The following is a 27092-nucleotide window of genomic DNA, read 5'->3' on the forward strand; positions in this document are numbered from 1 at the left end:
TTGGACATGAATACCCTAAGAGGGAATCAACAGAACTCAGACTGCTGGTGAACCATGAGAGTCCACTCTGTCAAAATGCTTGGTTTGGTGTGTGTGTGTGTGTGTGTGTGTGTGTGTGTGTTTTCCAAATGAGCAGGAAGAATTACTGGGGAATGGTGCTTGTGGCACACAGAAATAATACAAGAGGGGAATTAATGCTCCAACTGGCATTGCATTATGCTCTCAATGACATTCATTGTACAGATTAAGCAATTGAATTGCTCACAGTTAACAAAATGTGGTTGACTTGCATAAGAAGGGAAGCAGTGTGGCAAACTCCCCCCTCCCTTCAGTCTTTAAAAGAGCAGGCTGCATCGTTTGAATATTTACCCTTTATTTTAATTTTTAAAAAGGCTACAAACTTGGGGTACGGATGCAACACCAAGAATAAACCATTGATTTGTTAAATAATGGGGGAAATTATCTTCCTTGTCAACCGGTGTCCCACGATCTTCTCCAGTTAATGGGGAATGATTATTGAAAAATGTCATTCTACATTTTAGGGGAGATGTAGGGTTTACAAATACAGTTCATGTACAGTTTTTGAAGTGTTTGTAGCAGAATTAGGAAACAACCCTCTTCAGGTTTAGTAAATCATAGAGTTGCAGATAAGAAAGGAAGAAGACCAACATTCACAAAGTTTGGTCACAAATTTTCCATGGAACAATATTTTATTGGATTAATATCATCAACAATTTTCACATTGAAAGGCAGTCACATCCCTTCCCCCACACAAACACTAAAGAGCAGTTTCTTTGGCTTGACAGTGAAGTTGCTTCTATAGGTCTACTATAAAGGGAAGACATTCATTTGTCCATTCGTGCTTTAGTTCATTTGTTCAATCAATCACTCAGTCAGTCAGAATAGAGCTGGAAGGGAGCTTGGAGATCTTCTAGTCCAACCCCCTGCTCAAGTAGGAGACCCTATATTATTTCGGACAAGTGGCTCTCCAGTCTCCTCTTTAAAAAAAACCAGTAATGAAGCACTCACAATTTCTGAAGGCAAACTGTTTCTCACTGTTGGGAAGTTTCTCCTTAATTCCAAGTTGCTTCTCTCCTTGAATAGTTTCTGTTGTGGCTCGGCACAGAGGCAGAGAATAGATGGGGATGGGGCCAGTCAGAGGTGGTATTTACCGGTTCTCAACTATTCAAAATTTCTGTTACCAGTTCTCCAGAACTGGTCAGAACCTGCTGAATACTACCTCTGCAACTTTCCCTTTGGTGCCTTAGCATACTTTCCAAATTAGTAACTTTTGCGTACTACCAAACTTTTGGCTACCAAAGTTAAATGGATTCAAAAGTCATCTGTCCTTAATAAATAAAGAAGTTTGTGGGGGAAGAAAGTGCCACCAAAGTCAATCAGGAAACACAATAATTCCTACTCAGTTATAACCACGGGCACTGGGATAATCCCTTACAACCACAAATAGCACTTGTGCCATCAAGGGAAGAATAGTCTGATTCACTATTCCTGACTCGCTATTGGATAAGTACACCCACATATGAAATGAAGGCTGGCTCATCTCTGCTCTGAGAAAGGGGAGGTGGCAAAAGGAAGCCCCACCATAATGTTAAAGGTAGAGGTTCCCCTTGCACATATGTGCTAGTCGTTCCAGACTCTAGGGGGCAGTGCTCATCTCTGTTTCAAAGCTGAAGAGCCAGTGCTGTCCAAAGACATCTATGTGGTCATGTGGCTGGCATGACTAAATAACAAAGGCGCATGGAGCACTGTTACCTTCCCACCAAAGGTGGTCCCTATTTTTCTATTTGCATTTTTACATGCTTTCGAACTGCTAGGTTGGCAGAAGCTGAGACAAGTAATGGGAGCTCAGTCCACTCCATAATGTTGCTGGGGCCATATCTGCAGTTTTGACTTGGCCATAGACATTTTGCTACCTTTAGCAAAGGAAAGAGTGCCATCCATCTTCATTTCGCAGATAGAAACCATCAGGACTGATGAGGGAATTGGGCCTTGCTTGTATTCAGGCAATGCACCAGCCTCTTCAGCTACCTTCATACAATCTCTCCCCTTCATTTTCTGCCCCATAGCATCTTCTACTCAAGAGAGCAGCCTTGCCTGATTTAACATTAGGGCCAGTTGGCTGCTGTTAGCTTAAGAAAGGGGATTCTCAAACTATAGAGCTTTTCAAGGTGAGGCTATCTGCTATTTAGAGACTATGTTTGCAAGGGTTTGCATTTGAGACTGTAATATCCTTTGTAACAGTTCTTCTGCAAGTACATAATTGACCTGTCAGCCCACCCTGTAATAATAACTGTGATAGACAGGAAATATATTAAGAAGGACCTTTAGTGTCGGGGATGCTTTTAGATCCTTTGCTGTCCTTCAACTTGCTTTCTTTTTAATTAGGACTCAAGCATTTGCAGATTGTAATGAATTGTCATATTATTATTATCATCATCAATAGATTTTTCTCTTCTCAAAGATTAATTAGGCAGCAGTACAAAAGACAACTTTGGGGTCCTTGCGGAGATTAGAGTTTAAAGTAAGAATGCCATTTACACTTAGAGAAATAATATTTGTGAACATCCACTTATTAAATATAAAAATTGTCTGCAATATCGTAGAAGAAGGCACAAAAAGAAATTTCTGGGGGAAATGTTATAATTGGAATCACACAGAAGTATATACTCGGTAAACTATTTATGTCCACTGCTATTATGCACTATAATCTACTATAGTAGTGGAGTGAGAGTTAATGTATAGATGGTTTTTTTTTTAGCTTCCCAGTCTAAATGACTAGCCCAACATCAGCCACTGGTTTCTATGCCTAAAAGAGGATTAGAAACTCAATCTTTCCACTTCTAGTCCAGCATCTTAATCATTACATTACTGTGAGTTTTAGTGTGCATCAGTGGTGGGTTTCAAAAAAATTTCGAACCTACTCTGTGGGTGTGGCCTCCTTTGTGGGAGTGGCTTGCCACCCATGTGACCAGATGGGAGTGGCTTGCCACCCATGTGACCGGATATGAAGATGCCGACGACACTTGTCAGAACCACCTTAAATTACCTCACCCACAGCACTGGCGTGCATAAGAAGATGATGTAAACTTGTTTTTTAAAAGGCATCTTTGGTTTGCGTTAAAACAACTTCAACACACGCAATGTTCTGATTGCACCACAAATGCAGTAGTCATCCTTACCTTTCACAGAGGCACTGAGTTTTATAAATAGGAGCATGATAGTGTAGAATAATCATATCCAAGGACCAGTGGTGGGTTTCAAAAAAAATTGGAACTTCTTCTTATTCATAGGTTGAGAAATAATATATAACATCAGTGGATGAAGCACTCAAAACTCTAAAAGGCCAAGTTGAAGGTAAATCATCCTGGAGGACTCACTAAGAGTTTACACTGACTTGATGGCATTTAATCCATGAACCCTTACATTACTTGCAGATCTTATAGTTTCCAGCACTTATTGAAATCAAAATTCTTTTGTTAGCCATGATGAAAGTCACAACAACTACCACTGGTTACATCTTAGAAGGACTATGTGTGGATTTAACTCAGGATCCTTAAATGTAGCAGAATCATGGTGTCTTTTCCTTCTTTCCCATCACTTAATCAAACATAAATGGTATAATATTAGACACTTTCTGTCTTCTAAACCAGGAGTCCCCAACCTCTAGGCCATGACCCACTTCTGGGCCACAGTCAGAGTAGGTTGCTCCTGGTAGTGGTGGCAGTTGGTGGCTCCACCCACCTGCCTGGACACTCCTGTGCATGCACACACACACACACACACACACACACACACACACACACACACACAGAGAGAGAGAGAGAGAGAGAGAGAGAGAGAGAGAGAGAGAGAGAGAGAGAGAGAGAGAAAGAAAGAGCAAAGCTGTAGTAAAACTGGTACAAACCACAACTGGCCTCAGTCTATTCAAAACCAGGCCATGGGAGAAATGGACAAGTGTGAGCGTGTGAAACTCCACTTGTGTGAATAGAGGGCATCGCATTCATGCATGTTTCATTCGTGCAAATGGAGCTTTGTATGTGAGCACAAGTGCCCTCCACTTATGCAAGTGGAGCTTTGTACACAAGTGCGAGCACTCTCCACTAGTGTGTGAATCTCCATTCACATGAATGAAGGGTATGCGGATGCATCGCTAACACAAATGGAGCTGTGTACACTCACATGACTCCCCTGCATCGGGCCATCAAGCTGCTTGGGGACTGCTATTCTCCACAACAATCCAAATTGTGCATATAAAGATTTAGGAAGCAAAACAAAATGAGAAGCTGGGTAACAGGAGTTCTCTCTTCTACTTTCACATTGCATAGTTAACTGTTCTGCCCTCCTCCATCCGGTAATGAACGCAGACATAGGCTTAGCTGTTTGCCACTCTTTATTCACAGCAATTATAATCCTGTTGGCTGAAAGCCCAGACACGACTCACTGGCAAGAAGTTGGCAGCACCCCAGACTCCAACAGACATGGGAACACAAGGCAGACCAGACAAGGAGTTCTCCAGATTTGTATGAATGGTTGTGTCCTGCAAAAGGACTCCTCCCAAAGTCTCTTCTTACATACTTTCTTGGGAGGGGCCAAGCCACAGCCACCTGGGCTTGATTATCTCTTATGAGTCTGTCTCCGTAACTGCTGCCTCCGTTTCTCCGCCCTATGTTGCCTCGCATCAGGGACAAACTCCCTTTGATCTTCCCCACTGCTCCATGCCTCAGGCGCCTCCTGGTGGCCAACCAGCCTCTCTGGTCCCTGCTCTGAGTCTGAACCTACCCAGGGTCCTCCACATCTTCCATAGCTGACTCATAGGGTTCCTCACTATCGGAGTCCATCAGCAGCTACAACGCCTCCTGCTGGGCCACAACAGTTAACATAATCCATTTATCTGAAAAAAAGCTCTGGATCTGGAAAATAAGAAAAGAGATAATAATTTATCTTCATAGCTGTCAATAACAATTACAGACTTCATAAGTTTGGTAAATGAAGAATGTGAGTACCTTCAAAACATGATGTTTAACAAAAACCATAGACATTTCAAACTAAATATTTTGTGATCCTGGCAAACTCTGCATTGCATTGTTATATTAAACATGATGTCATTTTCCACACAGTATTCTTCATGGTCATTACACCTAGAAACTTTCATTGCTTAAGTATTTGTTTTATTCAGTAAATTGAGTTCCATTTATTGCAAATAAAATAAATAACTCCCAGTTTCGGGCTATTTTGTTTGATGGTAGGTCTATTTATAATTCAACAGTAGTAAACATTCAGATAAATCTCAAACACTAAAGCAGTGAGTGCGAATGTGACAGTTATGATAAAAAGTACAACATACTGAATGATCAACAATGTGCTTTAAATCCCCATTGTATGTGTGTCTGGGTATTTATCCTGGGTAAATTACATTTGGAAAAGGCAGGTTTAGTTCATATTTATGTCTCATAAGTAATAAACTATATTTTGCTCACTCCAAAGCAACAAATTAAAAATAATAATTATTTATTGAATTGATATAGTCACTCATTTTAACAATAGCTCTATATAGCAGTAATATATTTAGGGAAGACTTACAGTAAACATGACTTCTAATGTTGAAATCAATACACCAAATTATTATTTTGGGGGTGATTTAGGTTTAGTGGATATTTGGAGACTTTATAATCCCTCTAGATAGGCTTTTCTTGTTTTTCCTAATCAACATAGTTGGCAAATTAAGCTGGCAAATTGACAGCTGTTAAATTTTGCATATTAGAGACAAAAAAGCTAACTTCCTATGATTTCTCTCATTAGATGCCAACTATTGATATTGTGAAATAATGCTTTATAAAAGTCAGCATCAGAATCAAGATAAGGAAAATAAGTTTATTCATAGATTGGATCAATTATGTATCCTTACTTTGATCAAATTCAAAGTGTATTGATGGGAAACAGGTTTCCACTTGGTAGAGCCATGAAGCCAAAATATCCCTTGTCTTTTCTTCTTTTTCTCTTTACTATTAAGTCCCAAGCTAATATAATGCATTCAGATAATAGAATTCATGATATTAAAATTAAATTTGAAAGCAGGTTGGATTTTTTTTTTCAAATGATACAATACCCTCATTTATAAAACCAGTTCAGTATTTCTATAGAATCCCGATATACAGGATTACTGTATGCATAAATCAGAAATAATGTGCTTTCATGTGCCCAAATTGCAGCTGAAACAACAGTTTGACTATAAATTGAATATATATTTTAAAAACTAAGCAATATTTGTCATCCACTAACAAATAATTGATAAAGTATTTGAAGGTTAGATGAATAGAATAAGGATAAATCTGGAAAAGAAATGGGCAAAGTTACAGTTGTCTTACTTAGGAAGAATGACTGTTCCTGAAAATGGATATTTTACCTAGATTGACTTACCTGAATCAAATTCTTCCAGTAAATTTCTTAGAATATAGATTTAATAGTTGGCAACAGCTATTAAAACTGTTTATCTATTGGGACAAAAATACTAGATTGAAAAAGAACAGAAATATGCCAAGGATGATCATTTAGGAGTGCCCTTCTTAATTTAGTGTTTTAAAACTTTTCAAATTAAATAAATCATTTGGCCTCATGTGGAATACAATCCCAATTACGTATACTGCAAATGAACCTAATATAAACGTACTTGTTGAGAATTTCAATCAATCAGAAGAGAGCTGGAAGGACCTTGGAGGTTTATATCGTTTCAGACAAGTGACTGTCCAGCCTCTTAATAACCTCCAGTGATGAAGCATCCATAACTTTTAATGGCAGCTGTTCAACAGGTTAATTGTTCTCACTTTTAGGAAGTTTCTCCTTAATTGTTGCTTCTCTCCTGGATTAGTTTCCATCCATTGTTTCTTGTCTAGCCTTCTGGTGCTTTGGAAAATAAATTGCCCCCCTCCTCTTTGTGGCAATCTCTCAAATACTGGAATACTGCTATCATGTTCCCCCAGTCCTTATTTTCTCTGGATAGTCAAACCCAAATCCTGCAATAGGTTTTCATATGTTTTGATCTCCAGACCTTTCATCATCTAAAGCTTTTCTTTGCTCTTTTTCCAAAGTCTCAACAACTTTTTCTGTAATGTGGTGGCCAAAACTGGATGCAGTATTCCAGGTGTGGCCTTTTATTTGCAATTTAAAACAGGAGCGCTGGATAAAGTGCCTTTCCTCCTTCAAATTCGGATTGCTGCATTGTCAGATATCAAGTATGTTCCAAGGTGACTTTAAAACAAACAATAATCTGTAAAATACACAACACGCTGTATAATTGCTTGTTGCCATTAACACAGTTGCAGTGCATAACAGAAATAGCTTGCTTAAGAGATTTCCGCAGGCAGACTAAGATCAATGAAGATTGAACCAGATGACTGCTTCTCGCAGGCTTCCTTCAAGATATGGGATGCTTCCCTATTCCTTGGCCTTTAGAATTGGAGTCTTTCCTTAGCTAATGCCTTAGAATATTGATAATATTTTTTTTTGATGTTTGAATGGGACTTAATAATAACCCTCCTACAGTTTGTCTTATTTTGCCTATGGTTGCCTCGAGTGTCTTGGAGCTCACCTTGAAATAAATTTACTAAAGGAACATTCTGGTGATCAATTCATGGTAAACCTTGAAGCAGCCAAGCAGCTCCCATACAAAGCATGATTTCTTTATTGTTGTGTTAAGAGAAGAGATGAAATGCACTCAGACATATGGCTAAAATAAAAGAATTCTGAAGCATGCTGGAAAATCGATACCATTACCATAGAGTAAGAACCTTTGGGGCTATGTATTCTGTTTTAGATTTAATTTTGGTTCTCCTTCATTTAATTATTTTCGATTAACATTAAAGGAGTAAAACAGGAAGGGGAAGAAAGGGGAAGCCTTCCCTTTTCTGGAGTGTATAAATGGTATAGCTAATCATTTTCAACAGTTTTGATAAAATAGCACTGACATTTCCAGCCTCTTTAAAATTATGCAAATGACTGAGTGATAAAGCACTGGAGCTCTCTTCTCAAATAGAACACTGCTGTTTAAAGTGGTGTTGTATGTCAAGTAGGCTAAGGTGTGGGTTCTTTGATTAGAATATTCCCTCTCCTCCACCCCCATCTTTTCTGCAGCACAAATCTGTGTGCCATCTGGTCGCCCACAGTCCTTATTATCATTCAAAATCACATGCTTTCAAGTTCCCCAAGATAGGGCTGCATTTTAATTGGTGGGGAGATAAAAGAATGGCCTTCCCTTCATTCAAGTCCAGGGGTGGGTTCCTGCCAGTTGTAACCTCTTCTGTAGAAGAGGTTCCACAAATCTACAGTGCCGTTGAGAACCGGTTCTAGCTCCCTCCCCCCACCCGTCCGCACATCATCAAGGTGAAGAGGGAGAGGAGGAATTCTGGGAATTGAAGTCCACAAGTCTTAAAGCTGTCAAGTTTGAACACCCTGGGTTTTTTTTTCTAAAGGGTTAGGGGTGCAAGGGTCTTGAAACTTGACAGTTTTAAGACTTGCACACTTCAATGTCAGAGTTCCTGAGCCAACATGACTGCAGGAGGAATTCTGGGAGTTGAAGTCCACAAGTCTTAAAGCTGTCAAGTTTGAACACCCTGGGTTTTTTTCCTAAAGGGTTAGGGGTGCAAGGGTCTTGAAACTTGACAGTTTTAAGACTTGCACACTTCAATGTCAGAGTTCCTGAGCCAACATGACTGCAGGAGGAATTCTGGGAGTTGAAGTCCACAAGTCTTAAAGCTGACAAGTTTGAACACCCCTGGGTTTTTTTCTAAAGGGTTAGGGGTGCAAGGGTCTTATAACTTGACAGCTTTAAGACTTGTGTGCTTCAAATGCCAGAGTTTCTGAGCCAACATTTTGGTTGCTAAGCAAGAGTGTTGTTAAGTGAGTTTCACCACATTTTACAAGTTGGCCACACCCACCCAGTCACATAGCTGGCAAGCCACTCCCACCCAATCACATGGCCAGCAAGCCACTCCCACAAAGCAGGCCACACCTACAGAAGAGGTTCTAAAAAAATTTGAAACCCACCACTGTTCAAGTCCATCATGTTTTAATCTGACAGTGGTGTTTTGAGAACTCAACCCTCTCTATAACTCATAATCATGGTTAGGTTTGTTTTTTTAAATTATTATATGCAGTTTCTAGAGTTGGTGGTGGGGTCAGTGGTGGAATGCCCCAAGCTTTTGGTACTGGGAAATTGTAACCTCCATTCTCAAGAAACAGGTTTCAGATAAACTCAAGGGTTCATGGTCTTGATCTTCTCCCTGTAGAGCTCTGGCCAATACATTCATATAGTCCCATGTTGACCTGGCCTTCACTCTAGAGCAGTTGTATCATCATCTGAAATTTTTTTTTTTTACTACTATTACTTTCTCATCTATCTTCTTTGACCTGCCAAATCTCTGTGGGGTGGTTGAATAGATTAAGGTGATGTAGCCTAGGCATTTAATGGACCCAATGGGCTTTTGGACCAGTCTCTGGAACACAGAGGAGGAAGGAACATGGGGAAAAATTGGCCGAATACCTTTCCTTTCTTATGGATTCTAGTAAATTCTCCAATTATAGAGGAGCTGCAGGAGATGGGACTAGTCTAGACTCTTAGAGAAAAAACAATGAGTGAATCTAGCTGTTTGGGAGAAGAGTTTGGTGATGAGAGTAATGGAGCATTTTTATTCTTCCACTGGCTCTAAAGCTACTTATTCCCTTCCGGGAAAATATGAAAGTGAAAATCATCCTGTATACCACTATGACAATTTTGCAGATTTCTTTGCAAGTAAAATTGCTTCACTGTTTTTCAATTTTAACTCTGCAATGATCTACACACAAATAGTAAGGATGCATATAGATTTGTGGAAAGATGTCCTCCCACATTGTAACCTTTAGAGGCTGTGTCACCTCCTGTTTCTTTAGGAATTCAAGGAATCAGAGTTTAACTAGGATTTTTAAACTCATGATCGCCACAAGGCAAATGTGAGAGAGCAAACAGATCACGTCAAAAATGGTGGGTATGATAAGGCAATCACAGTCTCATTCTTTTACACGTGTTACATACATCACACATCATAAAAGGGGGCTTGAGCTGTACCTTATTCCTACCATTTTGACATTTACACACCCACCCGTTGATGCCCCCAATAGCTGCAATTGCATAACCATTAGGAGCCATGGTGGTGCAGTGGTTAGAATGCAGTAGAGCAAGCAAACTCTGACCACAGGCTAGAGTTTGACTGGCTCAAAGTTGACTCAGCCTTCCATCCTTCCGAGGTCAGTAAAATGAGGAACCAGATTGTTGGGGCTAATATGCTGACATTTGTAAACAGCTCAGAGAGTGCTGTAAAGCACTGTAGGGTTTAAGCGCAATTGTTATTACCTTCTTCCATGTAACACATAACAGCTAAAGTAGAAGGACAAAGAAGCATGCATGCTGATATCAGTCCCTATTTCCCCAACTTAAACTTTCCTGTTCTGACTCCCCTCGTTCCACACCAAAGCACACTCCGAGCCAGAGATAAATTACAGCATTTAATTAACAGACAGACAGGTCCTTGGCAGCAACTCGGCACTGACAAGCTCAGGCAGCAATAAACACAGATAAGGCTTGGCAGCAATCCAGCCTGCCAAGCTTACAGTAATGTCCTCCGACATTCAATCCTGTGTTGACTTCTGCAAAGAGGGGCATGTGCACAAGTAGCTTTTTATAGTCTGGAGAGGAGCCACCAGCTGAGTGCAATTACCTCCTGTAATTGCGTAATTGTTCCTGACGCCTAGTAGCTCTTCGATGGCGTGCATCCAGGAACAACTCACTACTGGGGATAAATTTTCTTGCCCCTCCCGAATGCTGAGTGAATGTTGTGTTTTAGTACCTTTTAGTTATCTCACATTTTTTTTCTGTATTTTGTCTTTCACTCCCCTTCCCTTACTATTGTAAGCCGCCCTGAGTCCCCTCAGGGAAAAGGGCGGCCTATAAATGCTAAATAAATGCTAAATAAAAAAAAACTAAATAAAAAACTACTGGCTTCTGGCTCTCTCTCCCTTTGCTCCTCCCCACTGCTCCAATGCATGACTTCAGGATCACACTCCCTTGTCTCCTCCCCACTGGTCCAAGGCTCAGGTGCTTCCTGGTGGCCAACCAGCCTCTCTGCACCCAGCTTGGAGTCGGAACCCTTTCCAGGGTCCTCCACATCCTCCAGAGCCAACTCATAGGGCCCCTCGCTGTAGGAGTCTGGTGGCAGCTCCAACGGCTCCTGCTGGGCCACAACCCCTTCCCTTTTACTTTAATAAGTTCTCCTCCATTCAACTAAGAGATCTGAAGGTGAAATATAATGGTGTTCACTTATATGTGAGAGCAATTACCCAGGTGAACCTAACAATATAAGGAATTATGCTTGTATTAGGCAAGGAAACAAGTTCAAGCCAGCTTTGTACCTTCCAGCTGAAAACACTGTCAAGCACAATCAGGGAAGCAAGATTCAGAGGGTGTTTTATTAATCATGTTTAATGCAAAGGAAAAAAAAGGGGGGTTAGCATACAGAATTTTAGGTGCTTAATTAGCAAAACTCCCCTTGTTTCTAGTTAATTCAATAAGGTGGAGTCTCTGGGACTCATTTGAAATTCTCTCTCCTGGATAAATAAATGTTTTATTTATTAATCAAAATCATACAGCTGCCCTATTTACCTTAGGTGATTCTATTGAAGGGCTAATGGCTCTTTTATCAAAAAGACCAAACTCTCCATCTGCTCTTTGTTTTTCATACTTTGAAATACTCCACTTTCTTTTCCAACTTCTACGAATGACCTTACAGTCCATGAAAGAGGAATAGGCATAACAAGTATAGTCCCATCCTCTGACATATTTAATTCTCATGCTAGATAAGATTAATGTCTATAGCTTGACATAGTTTGGGGAGAGCTTAGTTAGTAGAAACAACTTAGTATTTCACTTAGCACTTATATTCTGCTTCATAGTGCTTTTATAGCTCACTCTAAGTGGTTTAGAGAGTCAGCATATTGTCCTCCAACAATCTGGGTCCTCATTTTACTGACCTTGGAAGAATGGAAGGCTGAGTCAATCTTGAGCCGGTGGGGCTTGAACTGCCAAACTGCTAGCAATCAGCAGTCAGCAGAAGTAGCCTGCAGTACTGCACTCTAACCACTGCGCCACCATGGCTCTTTCCCTTATTTCCAAGAGCCTTGAAACTGAGCTAGACAAACTCACAATCACCACATACACAATCAATACTTTTGCCTTATTTGCTTTTAGAAATAGACTTGTTTTGCCCAACTTGGTTAGGGTACTTACTAGTTAATACACAGACCAGGTACTAATAACTAAAGAGCTAGTAGGAAAAGATAATATGCTATTCAGCATATGAGAGTTTTCTCGGAGCATTTCAACTACTCTTAGAAATGTTGATCCTCACCACAGGGGAAAGATAGGCGGTATGAATCTCCAGAAGGCTCATAAAACATGATTATTGAAATTATCTTGGGGGGGGGGGGGGGGAGCTTGCTAAGCCATTAAAAAAACATGGTTAAAGCTAACCATAAAGTTCAGTATATTTGGTGGGTGCAGTCACAAAGCCTTTGTATCATGCAAAGTTAGCAAATCCACAGTTTGTGGGTAAGTCATTTTGCAGTTTTGGAAGAGATCAGCAGTAGAGCACTGAAAGAATGGAATCTCGAAGCCTCTGCATGTGGGGCTTACAGATATAAAGTGGCAGATTGACTGTCTCATAGCAATTCCTGTTTCCAGCCTCCACTTGCTTATTTTTGCAGATAAGGCAAATATTAGTGAAAAGCCTCCAGAACTACCTGTCCGAGGAGACTCAGATAATACTGCCCCCCCCCCCCCCCGCAGCATCTCACCTCCTTGTAGAAATGGAGTAGTAAGCACAATCGCGGATTGGGGAAAAAATGTAAACACTTTTTGCTGTTTCTGCTTGGAAAAAAAACCACTAGAGTGACAGGGTGATCAGATGCTGTTTTGTGCTAAGTACAGATGTCACCCAATTAAAGAATTTTAGCTGATTAAGTAGATGCCTCTTTAATCACAATTAATTTTGATTCACTTTGCATAGTGGAAGGGGCTTTTTTTTCTTCAAAATGTTGGAAACAGTAACGGAAGAGTTTAGGGCATTGCATAGATAATCTTGTTGTGTCCACTTTTTACTTTTCTCTTGTAGGGTTCCAGCAGTTTCTCTGAGCCACTGAAATGCCAAAAAGAGTGAGACTCAAGATGAGGCTTGCAAAAAATATCAGTTTTTATTTATGGCCATAGCAAAAGCTGGGTGACAAAACTATATCCAAAACATACAAACAAATGCATGTAAGGAATAGCCACACCCCTGCAGGAGTGGCTCAGAGTATTACAGAGGTGGGTTCCTACCAGTTTGCACCTATTTGGTAGAACCGGTTCGTCAAATCTACCGAACCGGTTAGAAGAGGTTCCACCAGTGGACCCGGAAAGCAGGCCACACCTACAGAAGAGGTTCCAAACTTTTTTGAAACCCACCACTGGTCCTTGGATATGATTATTCTACACTATCATGCTCATATTTATAAACCTCAGTGCCTCTGTGAAAGGTAAGGATGACTACTGCGTTTGTGGTGCAATCAGAACATTGCGTGTGTTGAAGTTGTTTTAACACAAACCAAAGATGCCTTTTAAAAAACAAGTTTACATCATATTCTTATGCATGCCAGTGCTGTGGTTCTGACAAGTCGGCATCTTCATATCCGGTCACATGGGCGGCAAGCCACTCCCATCTGATCACATGGGCAGCAAGCCCCTCCCACAAAGGAGGCCAAATCCACAGAGTAGGTTCGAACAATTTTTGAAACCCACCACTGGAGTATTATATACATTTTAGGCAGATAGAAACAAAGTTAATCCAACCAGACACAAAGGTTCATTACCAACATGATCTTTAAAGTGTTGTTTTGTTCAAGCTCCCTTCTCTGTCTATCTCATCTATGGAGTATTCCTATAGCCTTGTGTAGCAGCCCCCCTTTACCAAGTTGTTTTTCAGAAGAATGCTTTAAGGATTTATGAGCCAGAAAATTCCCTAATTTGATTCCTTTATCTATGGGGCCTCATATTCCCGGGTAACAATTTCTTCTAAGTTTTCAAGAATGTGCCTAGTTTTGAAACCAAGAACAGAAGTGAGACACAGCAGTGAGATAACATTTGCAGTAATGCCATCCAGTATTAAGATTAAAATTTGCTAGAGGGAGTTAGGGCTGGTGCTTGTTTGGAAAAAAATGGGCATTTCATAGCAAATTATTAAAAGTGATAGAAAAGTCTGCATTACTTAGATCCATTGATAGCTAGGACCTAGTAAATGTGCTGTACTCCATTACAGTATAAACAGAAAATTAAGAAGATTTAAATTCTAAACTCCATACAAGAAAAAGAGCTCAACTGAAGGGGCTCTGATTATCCTCAGAATATCAGACTAAGCAGTAGAGGCTTGCTATTTAAAGACACATATTTCAGTAACATAGTAACTTTGAGATGTAGATTTCATTTCCCAGAAATCCCCAGCCATCATGTGCTCACTGGGAATTCTGCGAGTTCAAATTCACACCTCTTAAAGTTGAGAAACACTGTTTGTTCCCCCCCTCCCAAAAAAACACTGTGCATAATCTTAATTTATCAACTGTAAATGATTCAGCTAACATCTCAGATTTTTACAAAGCAGGGATTACCATTCCGTGCAAAGTGAAAATTCACATGGTTTCTTGAGTATGTGAGGTTTTTCCCAATACTGAGTTGCAGTATTAGCCATTCATACTATTATTGGTCTTACTACCAATTCCTTTCTTACTTCTTTTGCCTCTGTTCCCAGTCATTCTAAGCCCCAGCCCCCTGGCTTCTTTTAGAGGTAACAAATATCATTAGCACTTAGATTTATATACCACTTTACAGTGTTTATAGCCCTCTCTAAATGGTTTAAAAAGTCAACATATTGTTCCCAACAATCTGGGTCCTCATTTTACCGACCTCGGAAGGATGGAAGACTGAGTCAACCTTGAGCCTGGTGAGATTCAAACTGCCAAATTGCAGGCAGTTGGTAGTCAGCAGAAGTAGCTTGCAGTACTGCATTTTAACCACTGTGCCACCATGGCTCATGTCAGAGTATAACTGTTTTTACATATTTTCATGCTACCCCTGAAGGGATTAGGAGATATTTCAGTATTAACACTGGAGCACTAATGATGGCTCATGTTTTTTCCCCTCGCTCATGAGCTCCTTAGACATCATAGAGACCCAACAGGAGAGGGGGGGGGAGATATTGCAGGATATGTTTGTGCCATGGGTGGGTGAAAGTAGGAATATATTTCCATAACCAGTGGGTTATTTTTGGCTAGAAAAATTATAGAGGCCAGATTTAGAAGAATCAAGTTGTAATGTGTCCAAATTATTTGGGAACAGGAGAAGTTCACTACTGTCTTCCCATAACTATTGCAAAACTGGCAATTATTCCTCTGAGGCACCGACAATTTTCTTAATTTTTATCAGGATCTGGAAAACCATTTAACCTCCAAAATTAAGGAATGAACATGAATTTAAGTATATTAGAAATTTATTGTTATCCAATATATGTTTTAGAATTGTCTGAGGTAGTCAATTCTAATTATTACAAATTCTGGTTTTCTATAGAGTGAGTTATCAAAATGCTTTTTAGTAGAAGAAATAAAACAACTATTCTATTATATTTTATTTTCAATCAACCTTTACAAAAATCCAATACATAAGCTAAAAGTATGAAAGCTAAAATTATCTATAATTTTCCAATCCTTCCTGTTCTATTGAGCTGGTCTCAAGGAATGAAATGTGATCAAAGAAAATCTGTATGTGAGAAATGAATGTTATTGTTGCTCTTAATATTCTTATTTAGATTTAATAAAGCCGCCCACTCCAGTTTGAAGTTTAGTATTGCTTTGCAATACCAGGTATACCTTAATAGAAGCTATTTTTCTAAAATAATATTTTTATTCACATAGTGCTGTGATAGTAAACCTATGGCATGTGTGCCAGAGGTGGCAGACAGCACCTCTCTGATGGCATGTGAACCAATGCCCAAGTTCAGCTCCATTGCACATATGGTATGCCTCCTGCCAGCCAGCTGGTCTTCATGTCTCTTCTGTATTAATCTGATCAGGAGATTGGAAATAAAATCCCACATATGCGCTACTCTCTCAAGCATATGAAGAGTGCCCTATAGAAAAAGGCCATATACTATTGTCTCATTGTCTCAGAATGCAGAAAATCAAAATAATCTTAAATTATAAGAAGACAGATTCAAGTTGAATTTTGAAAAAACCTTGCTTAATGGTAAGGTCATACAAATGGATGATAACAATAACTTTGAGCTCATGCTTTTAATTGTATTTATTCATCCTTCATAATCAGCTGACTAAATAAACTCTAATCTCTCACCAAAGAATTTAGCCAAGACATTGGTATGCTGTTTGAAATTGACAAATGTGCAACAATGGCAACCAAAGCAGGCAAGGTCATAGAAGATGATGGACTAGAATTGAGAATGAAGAAATTGTAAAGGCAATAAAACCAGAAGAAGGCTACAAGTAGATTTTAGAGGCCTCTGACTTAATGCATAATAAAGTCAAGGAATTAACCTCAGCCAAGTACATTCGAGAAATTCACAAGATATTAAAGTCCAAATTGAGTGGAGGAAACATCATAAAAGCCATAAATACCTGGGCTATACCTGTGATCGATACTCTGTAGGAATAATTGACTGGACCCAGATGGAGTTGGACAATTTGGACAGAAAAACAAGGAAGCTTATGACAATGAATCATGCTTTGCACCCTAAAAGTGATGTTGACCGATTATATCTACCAAGAGCAGAGAGTGGTCAAGGACTCCTACAAGTAAAACAGACTGTGGAAGAAGAAAAACACAGCTTGAATGATTACATCCAGAAAAGTGAAGAACCAATGATTAAGGATGTAAATAAAGGAGGCCTTTTAAAAAGAACTCAAGTCAAAAGCTGAATATAAGAAAAAAGTAAATGAGAAGTGAGCTGAAAATTGGAAAAACAAAGCTATGCATAGCCAATACTTGAAAAATATTGAAGGCAAAGCTGACCAAAAACTAACTTGGAACTGGTTAAGATCAGGAGCACTGAAAAAAGAAACAGAAGGCTTTATTTTGGCAGCTCAAGGACAAGCCTTAGCCACAAACTTGCATGAAGGCAAAAATTCAACATGTTACCACCAACAGCAAATGTCACCTCTGTAATGAGAAAGACGAGACAGTCAACCACTTGATCAGTGGGTGCAGCAACATTTCACAAACTGACTACCTACAATGTCATGACCGTGTTGCTAAGATCATTCACTGGAAATTGTGCCAAAAGTTTGGATTTGACTACAGCAAAAACCACTGGGAACATCAGGTTAAGAAAATTTTAGCGAATGAAAAGTCAAGATCTTGTGGGACTTCAGAATCCAGACTGACAGGCACTTGGCCCACAACACACCTGACTTAACAATAGTTGAAAAGAAAAAAAATATGGTTCATTGACATTGCAATACCTGGAGATGCACGAATTGAAGATAAACAGCAAGAAAAAATCGCAAAGTACCGGGACTTGCAAATTGAAGTTGAGCAACTGTGGAAAAAGAAATTGTCTGTTGTCCGAATTGTAATTGGAGCCCTTGGAGCAATACCTAAAGGGCTACCTTGCTATTTGGAAATTTTAAATTGATCAGACTTGAACATTCTGATTCTACAAAAAACCACCCTACTTGGAACAGCTTATATCCTTCGACGTTACCTTAACAGTTCCTAGGTCCTTTGTTAGGACTCAAGCTGTTGAGCTACCAACCAGCCCCAAAGGCTGTTAATCTCACCAAAGATTAACATAACAACAACAACAACAACAACAACAACAACAATAATCTGCCTTGAAGCGAGAAAAAATTCTAATAAATAAAATCAATAATAACAAAGGTGGAATACAAATAAACAAATAAAGTAATAAATAAAATGCATGTTAATTTTCTCATGTAGCCCTTTTTAATAAAAGGACCTGTGCCAAAGCCAGAAAATATTGGCTTAAAATAAAGAAATGGCTAGAACAAATAATAGAATAAAAGACTGAATGGAAACCAGAAATATTTCTATTAGGCATACTAGGTGATAAAATGTGTAAAAAACATCAGTATTTAACACTGCATATATTAACTGCAACAAGAATAATATTTACTCAAAATTGGAAGCAGAGCAATATCCCTCCAGATGCAATGATCATAAGAAAGATACTTGAATGTGCAGAGATGGATAGGTTGACCATGGAAGTGAAGGATAGAGAAGAATCAGAGAGCTATAAAGTGTGGAATAGGTGGTATAAATGGTTGGACCAAAGATGTGAGATACTGTATAAGAACTAAGTATTATTTACAAAAAATATGATAACTCTGTATAAATCTGTAAATATTAATATATTTTAAGTGATTATATGATATATTATACAATTCAGAATATATTAGAGAATATAGAAAGAGCTTAAGTAAATACGAATGATATCAATGATACAGACATGGGTTCGCTGTAATGAGTGGATCTGAATCTGTGTTTTGTTTTTTAATGTTTAAAAAAAGCTTAATAAAAATATTTTTTTTAAATAAAATAAAAAATTGATATGGGCATTTCATTAAACGGCACTCTGAATGAATACCTGTAGAAACAAACTAGACAAATGGTAGGCCGAGTATCATCAGGCTCAGTGGTGGGTTTCAAAAATTGTTCGAACCTACTCTGTGGGTGTGGCCTCCTTTGTAGGAGTGGCTTGCCGGCCATGTGACCGGATGGGAGTGGCTTGCCGCCCATGTGACCGGATATGAAGATGCCGATGACACTTGTCAGAACCACCTTAAATTACCTCACACACAGCACTGGCATGCATAAGAATATGATGTAAACTTGTTTTTTAAAAGGCACTTTGGTTTGTGTTAAAACAACTTCAACACATGCAATGTTCTGATTGCACCACAAACGCAGTAGTCATCCTTACCTTTCACAGAGGCACTGAGGTTTATAAATATGAGCATGATAGTGTAGAATAATCATATCCAAGGACCAGTGGTGGGTTTCAAAAAAAATTGGAACCTCTTCTGTAGGTGTGGCCTGCTTTCCGGGTCCACTGGTGGAACCTCTTCTAACCGGTTCGGTAGATTTGACGAACTGGTTCTACTGAATAGGTGCGAACTGGTAGGAACCCACCTCTGATCAGGCTACACTTAACGTAGTTTTTCAAGCCAAACCACTTTCGTGAGGGGATTTTCAGTCACCAGGATCTAATGCCCACACACAATAAAAGTATCGGTTTCTCTGTCCCTGTCATCTCAACTTCAGATGGTCAGATAGCATTATATAAATACTGCCAACTCTTGAAAGACATGCTGTTTCTTGCTTTTCAATATCACTTTTGGGGACTCTGACAAATAAAGGCTATTTGCTTCCTTCCTTTGCTGTGTACTGAAATCCTCTCCCCTGGTGACCTTATTTATTTCAACCATTTTTCATTCCGGGCTGAACCTGCCTCGGTTGTGATTGAAACTTGAACATTAATCAAATTTAAAAAGAAAAAAACCCAAGGCAGGAAAAAATAAAATTAAATAAATGGTGTTATCGGGTTACTTCAGTTCTCTTTAGCTTCTGTTTTGTAATCCCCCTCCCCCTTTTCTCTCAGGTGTGTATGGCAAAATTGGATTAAAAAAAACCCCCACACCACTCCTTGAGTGTTTTCATATCCAGCTGCATTCCATTCCAGCAGTGATAACTTCAGTTCATCTGGGATTGTATATTATTTATTTTTTATCAAGACTCAGTGGGATTCTGATTGAAAAGCTTAGGTGAAAAATGTCAGGACAAATATTGAAGCAAAAAGTGTTTATCCCATGTGCTATAAGTCTGGGGTCTGCTTAACAACTTTTTTCACCTCCTATTTTTTTTTCCCTGACTCCAAGCTGTCACCTGAGTAAATTGATTTAAAAGAAGGGGGAAGAAGGGAAAATACAATCTCTATTCCATTAACATGTCACCACACAAAACAGTGAAGTGTAGAATTGTTTTCTTCAAATAAAGAACACAACGGTGGATTTGATTCTCAGCTGAGCTTTCTAGCACTTGTGCTTGATTACTCATTCCAGCATATGTGAGCAATCCCCCCCCAAAAAAATTAAGTGTGCTTAAAATTAAGTTAGTTAGAAAGCAGGGGGCTTCGTTGCTTGATATTATACTCAATTTCAATGGGACCTAAATACCTCTGGATTAATGCTGTTTGGCAATTGGCAGTGCCACCAAATGTCTGAAGATATCTTTATTCACTCAACGGATACTGAGCTTGCCATAAAGATCAGAATAGAAATGCTTGGTCTATGCAGAATTGCATGTATACACTGGAATTCTGATTGTCTAAAGGCTCTAGAAACATCCCCAAAGTCATCTGTGCCTTGAATGGAATCACATCAAGGAAATATTTTTGTTGAGCCTATGTGATACAAAAGTGACTAGGACTATAAAAGATGGCATTTAGATCACATCATATAGGGATCTCTTATCTCCCACTGTATCTGCCTAGTCAATTTGACTTGACATCATTGGTGCACTCTGGGTTCTTTCAATTAAACAATGTCATCTGTCGGGACTAGAGTTATCAGATATCTTAACAGGCAAAGGATGACATTGACAATTGGAAAGGAAAACAAATGGGGAAAATGGAGAACACAACAGGTGTTTAATATTTGTATTTATATTCACTGGAGAAGAAATTACGAGTGAATAAACAAGGACACAATGGGGATTGAGGAATGAGATAATGCTGGTTGTTTACCTAATTGGGTTAGGAGACAAAAGGCTTCAGCGAGTAACTGATTAAAGTCTTGTCAAATTCAGGCAGCAGTGCAAGCCAGCCAGAGACAGCTAATCAGCTAAGTAAGGTTACAGCGGAAAGCTTGCAGTCAGCACTTATTAGGGTAATACTGTGCTGCAGTGAAAAGCTGCTCAGTGAGAGGTAGCTTGTTAAATACTTAAAAAGCCATCCAACATATAATGTAAATGGTATGCTTGTCAAAGGAAGGACATCTATAGCAATAGCAGTTAGACTTATATACCGCTTCATAGGGCTTTCAGCCCTCTCTAAGCGGTTTACAGAGTCAGAATATTGCCCCCACAATCTGGGTCCTCATTTTACCCACCTCGGAAGGATGGAAGGCTGAGTCAACCCTGAGCCGGTGAGATTTGAACCGCCGAGCTGCAGAACTAGCAGTCAGCTGAAGTGGCCTGCAGTACTACACCCTAACCACTGCGCCACCTCGGCTAGGATATGTCCTCCTTTTGCCAAATTTTTGGTAGCCTTAATCAGGATCTTAGAAGTGTACCTTCTCTGTAGCTTCTCTTGCCTTCTGGAATGAGAATCCCTTAAGACCAGATGGTGCCCTTCTCGCTGGTGTTTCAAAAATGCTTGAAGTCCTGATAGGAATCCTGCTTATCTAGCAATTGAAAGAATGCAAATGGGAGTAGATTAATAGGTACCACTTTGGTGGGAAGGTAATAGCGTTCAGTGCACTTTTGGCACTGTGCACCATACTGGCCACGTGATCAGGACAAATGTTTTGGGACAATGCTGACTCACTTGCTCCCAAGAAATGGAGATGAGCATCATGCCCTAGAACAGTGTTTCTCAACCTTGGCAACTTGAAGATGTCTGGACTTCAACTCCCAGAATTCCCCAGCCAGCATTCGCTGGCTGGGGAATTCTGGGAGTTGAAGTCCAGACATCTTCAAGTTGCCAAGGTTGAGAAACACTGCCCTAGAATCAGACACAACTGACAGGTAAATCTTTATTGAATTGAATCTAGAATCTAGGGAATGAAAAATTGCCTCCACAATTTTCTCCATGCTTTGGGGATAAAATCTCACCTATTGATGATTTCAACAATTCAGAGGGAGCGCAGGGCAAAAGGAAACATTTTCCTGTAATTTCTTAAGGAGGAATCATCCCATCATATCCACCTTTGTTCATAAATATCTGCTGCTGAAATTATGATTATTTATCATCCAAGAAGTTCTGGCTCCAGTCTTATTAGTTTTGGGAGGATAAAACAGTAGCCAACACAAAATAAATAAACTTGTAGAATGAGGGGGGGGGATATGTTTTTTGTAGGGAGCAAAAAGTAAGCGTTAGAAAGTTTGTTGGGGGGGGGAATGGTCTAGGAAATTTCTGCTGCCTCTAGTTGTAAGGAACTGTTCAATTGTTTAATGAAATTAAGTGTTTAATGAAGCAATCTGTTTTGCAGTATTTTAGTGACTAGATTATAATGATAATTATCATAATGTATAAACGGATTTTAAAATTCACTTACAGTATGGAGCAGCCGCTAAATAAGAAAATGTTTCAACCAAAGTTACCACTTTAAGAGACTAATTAAGCTCATGGGTTAGTATTGAAAGGGCAGCAGGCTCTTTCATCAAGATTTAAGATTTCTTTATTTCATTTCATCTCCATCAGAGCAATACAATTAGAATCATGCAAGGGGGGGAACAGAGATACAAGTCTTGGCCATGCTTTCTTCTATGCTTCATCAATAACTTTTGCAACCTCTGTTGTGTATTATATAAACTGTGTATTGCTGATTGTTTTTACCACTCTTCGTGTACTTTTGAATCAATTACCACCATTGTTTGTAGCTTTTGATAGGAGTCTTAATCATTTTAGCAATAGCAATAGCAGTTAGACTTATACACTGCTTCATAGGGCTTTCAGCCCTCTCTAAGCGGTTTACAGAGTCAGCATATTGCCCCCAACAATAATCCGGATCCTCATTTTACCCACCTCGGAAGGATGGACGGCTGAGTCAACCCTGAGCCGGTGAGATTTGAACAGCCAAACTGCTGAACTGCAGTCAGCTGAAGTAGCCTGCAGTGCTGCATTTAACCACTGCGCCACCTCGGCTTCCCCCTTAAATAAGTATTGTATCTGGGCGTGTACAGGTAGTCCTCAACTTACAACCACAACTAAGCCCAAAATTCCTGTTGCTAAGCAAGACATGCGTTAAGTGAATGTTGTCCTACTTTATGACCTTTCTAGCCACAGCTGTTAAGTGAATCACTGCAGTTGATAAGTTAGTAACCTGGTTGTTAAGGGAATTTGGCTTCTACACTGACTTTCCTTGTCAGAAGGTCACAAAAGGGGATCACCTGAACCCAGGATCCTGTAACTTTCATAAATATGAACCAATGGCCAAGTATCTGAATTTTGATCACATGACCATGAGGATGCTACAACAGTCGTAAGTGGGTCCCTTTTTTCAGTGTTGCTGTAAATTCGAACAATCACTAAATGAACTGCTGTCAAGGACTATCTGTATTTGTTGTTTCAATTCTTTCTTTACTGGCCTCCAAGGTGGAATTTATCGAGATCTGGAGATCATCAGACTATTCTATGATCTATAGAAAGGTAAAAGTAAAGGTTCCCCTTGCACATATGTGCCAGTCATTCCCGACTCTAGGAGGCAGTGCTCATCTCTCTTTCAAAGCCGAAGAACAGCGCTGTCTGAAGACGTCTCTGTGGTCATGTGGCCGGCGAGACTAAATGCCGAAGATGCACGGAACACTGTTACCTTCTCACCAGAGGTGGGGTTCTACCAGTTCGCACTTATTCGGTAGAACCGGTTCGTCAAATCTACCCAACCGGTTAGAAGAGGTTCCACCAGTGGACCCGGAAAGCAGGCCACACCTACAGAAGAGGTTCCAAAAATTTTTGAAACCCACCACTGGTCCTTGGATATGATTATTCTACACTATCATGCTCATATTTATAAAACTCAGTGCCTCTGTGAAAGGTAAGGATGACTACTGCATTTGTGGTGCAATCAGAACATTGCGTGTATTGAAGTTGTTTTAACGCAAACCAAAGATGCCTTTTAAAAAACAAGTTGACATCATATTCTTATGCATGCCAGTGCTGTGTGTGAGGTAATTTAAGGTGGTTCTGACAAGTGTCGTCGGCATCTTCATATCCGGTCACATGGGTGGCAAGCCACTCCCATCCGGTCACATGGATGGCAAGCCACTCCCACAAAGGAGGCCACACCCACAGAATAGGTTCAAACAATTTTTGAAACCCACCACTGCTTCCCACCAAAGTCGTCTTTATTTTTCTACTTGCATTTTTACATGCTTTCGAACTGCTAGGTTGGTAGAAGCTGGGACAAGTAACGGGAGCTCACTCCGTTATGCGGCACTAGGGATTCCAACCACCGAACTGCTGACTTTTCTGATCAACAAACTCAGCATCTTAGCCACTGAGTCACTGCATCCCTGTGATCTATATAAACCATCATCATTAATCCCTAATTGGAAACCTACGCAGATTGCAGTTTTTATTGTTGTTGTTTTTAATGGCTAATTTGGACCACTGAAGAGTTTGATATTAATCAGCCAGTTCCTATTCATTGATATGCAGAGCTTTTCCTTTAATCTTGGAGTCAAAAACATAAGAAATTGAGAAATGAGAAATTCTATCGATTGTCTTAAGGTCTGACATTTGCAATGATTAAAAAAAAGCCTCTAAAGAGTTCCTGCTCCACTAGTCTAAAACATTTGAAGAACTTATACAATTACCGAAGGTCCATTTCCTACCTGCATTTAGTCACTTACTGAGATTTAAATTTCACAAATGAATTTACTCAGTGGTCCAAAGTCCTCTTTTCTGATGAGAGCAACCTTTGCACCACATTTGGAAATCAAGGACCCAGAGTATGGAGGAAGAATGGAGAGGCACACACTGCAAGATGCTTGGAGTCCAGTGTGAAGTTTCCACAGTCTGTATTGATTTGGGGAGCCATGTCATCTGCTGGTGTTGGTCCACTGTGCTTCATTAAGTCCAGGGTCAATGCAGCCCTCTACCAGGAGATTTTGGAGCACTTCATGCTTCCTTCCGCAGACGAGCTTTATGCAGATGCTGACTTCATTTTCCAGCAGGACTTGGCACCTGCCCACACTGCCAAAAGCACCAAAACCTGGTTCAATGACCGTGGGATTACTGTGCTTGATTGGCCAGCAAACTCGCCTGACCTGAACCCCATAGAGAATCTATGGGGCATTGCCAAGATAAAGATGAGAGACATGAGACCACACAATGCAGAAGAGCTGAAGGCCACTATTGAAGCATCCTGGTCTTCCATAATACCTCAGCAGTGCCACAGGCTGATATCTTCCATGCCACGCCGCATTGAGGAAGTAATTGCTGCAAAAGGGGCCCAAACCAAGTACTGAGTACATATGCATGCTTACACTTTTCAGAGGTCCGATATTGTTCTATGTACAATCCTTGTTTTATTGATTACATGTAATATTCTAATTTTCTGAGATTGTAGATTTGGGGTTTTCATGAGCTGTAAGCCATAATCATCACAATTATGACAAATCACGGCTTGAACTATCTTGCTTTGCATGTAATGAGTCTATCTCATATATTAATTTCACCTTTTAAGTTGCATTACTGAAATAAATGAACTTTTGCACGATATTCTAATTTTTCGAGTTTCACCTGTATGCAACACCTGGCATTTTTCACAATTTTGCAATTTTAGAAAAGTTTTAGAAGACGTGGGATGTGATCACATATCTGGTTTACAAAGAAATATTCCAACAAAGGTTCTTGTCTGAAAACCAAATTTGACATTTACAGTGCCTCACACAGAGGCATTGCTCACTGAAATTGCCTCACTGCAAATCATAGAACTCAGCAGGATGTAGATTGGATTTTGATGCTGAGTCACGTGAATATTTAAATTTGTAGAAGAAGTCTACTTAAAAAGTAGGTGTAAGAGCAGTAGTGGTATTCAGCCAGTTCACACCTATTCGGGAAAACTGATTGTTAACTTTCTAAGCAGTTAGGAAAACCGGTTGTTGGAAGAAATCTTTATCCCCCCCCCCCATTTTACAGGAAGGCAGGAAGGAAACATTCTGGTGTTCTTTCTAATCTAACCTTTATTGCCCTGCTTACAGAAACTGCATCTCTGGTTAACCCTTATTACATAGTAACAGCTAAGGCAAAGCGCTCATCAACCTGAGTGATGTTGAGTTGGCCAAGCCCATATGGTCACATGACCACTGAGCCACACCTACTCAGCTGGTCATTAGGGCAGAGAGCCGGTTGTTAAATTATTTGAATCCTACCACTGTAAGAGGTTCTGTTGAAAAATACGGGTAGAGTCTACAATAGTAACTTGAAATCAATCATTTTGTAATTATCATTTTAAGGGATTTTAACAACTTCAGACAGACAAACAGACAGACAGACAGACAGACGCACACGCGCGCACACACACACACACAGACACACACACACACATATATATATATATATATATATGTGTGTGTGTGTGTGTGTGTGTGTGTGTGTGTTTATTTGTGCTGATAAATAAATAAAGGGAGACTAGTATAGATCTATTTCAAGCTATTTAGCTCTCATCAGCTAGCCATACCCTTACTGGGATTCGAACCTGTGCTGTATTGCATCTTAGGTAAACGTCTTAGCCATCAAGCCACAGTTCTCCTCCTTATCAGCTGAAGCCAGGGAAGAAGGTATATATTAGTGTTACAACCCCTGGTAAGCCCCAATTATGGAAGGAAGCTAACTGCTTCCAACATCTGTCAATCGGCTCGTCACAAGAGTCCATCATGACAGAAACCCAATATTTTTACTGTTGCCTTTTGTTATATTTGTGTTTTTATTTGTGCTGATAAATAAATAAAAGGAGACTAGTATAGATCTATTTCAAGCTATTTAGCTCTCATCAGCTAGCCATACCCTTACTGGGATTCGAACCTGTGCTGTATTGCATCTTAGGCAAACGTCTTAGCCATCAAACCTATATATATACACACATATATGTATATACACGTATATATGCCTAATATGTACCAATGGTGATATAATAAATGCAAGTATGTACAAGATGGCTTAGCTGCCTTGAAAGAAAGCTGAGATATCCCAAGGAGGCTTTTTGAAAAGGCA

Source organism: Thamnophis sirtalis, unplaced genomic scaffold (genome assembly GCF_051295495.1).
Source record: "Thamnophis sirtalis isolate CommonGarterSnake01/CBP01778 unplaced genomic scaffold, rThaSir2_p1.2 scaffold_5, whole genome shotgun sequence".
Lineage (NCBI taxonomy): Eukaryota > Metazoa > Chordata > Lepidosauria > Squamata > Natricidae > Thamnophis > Thamnophis sirtalis.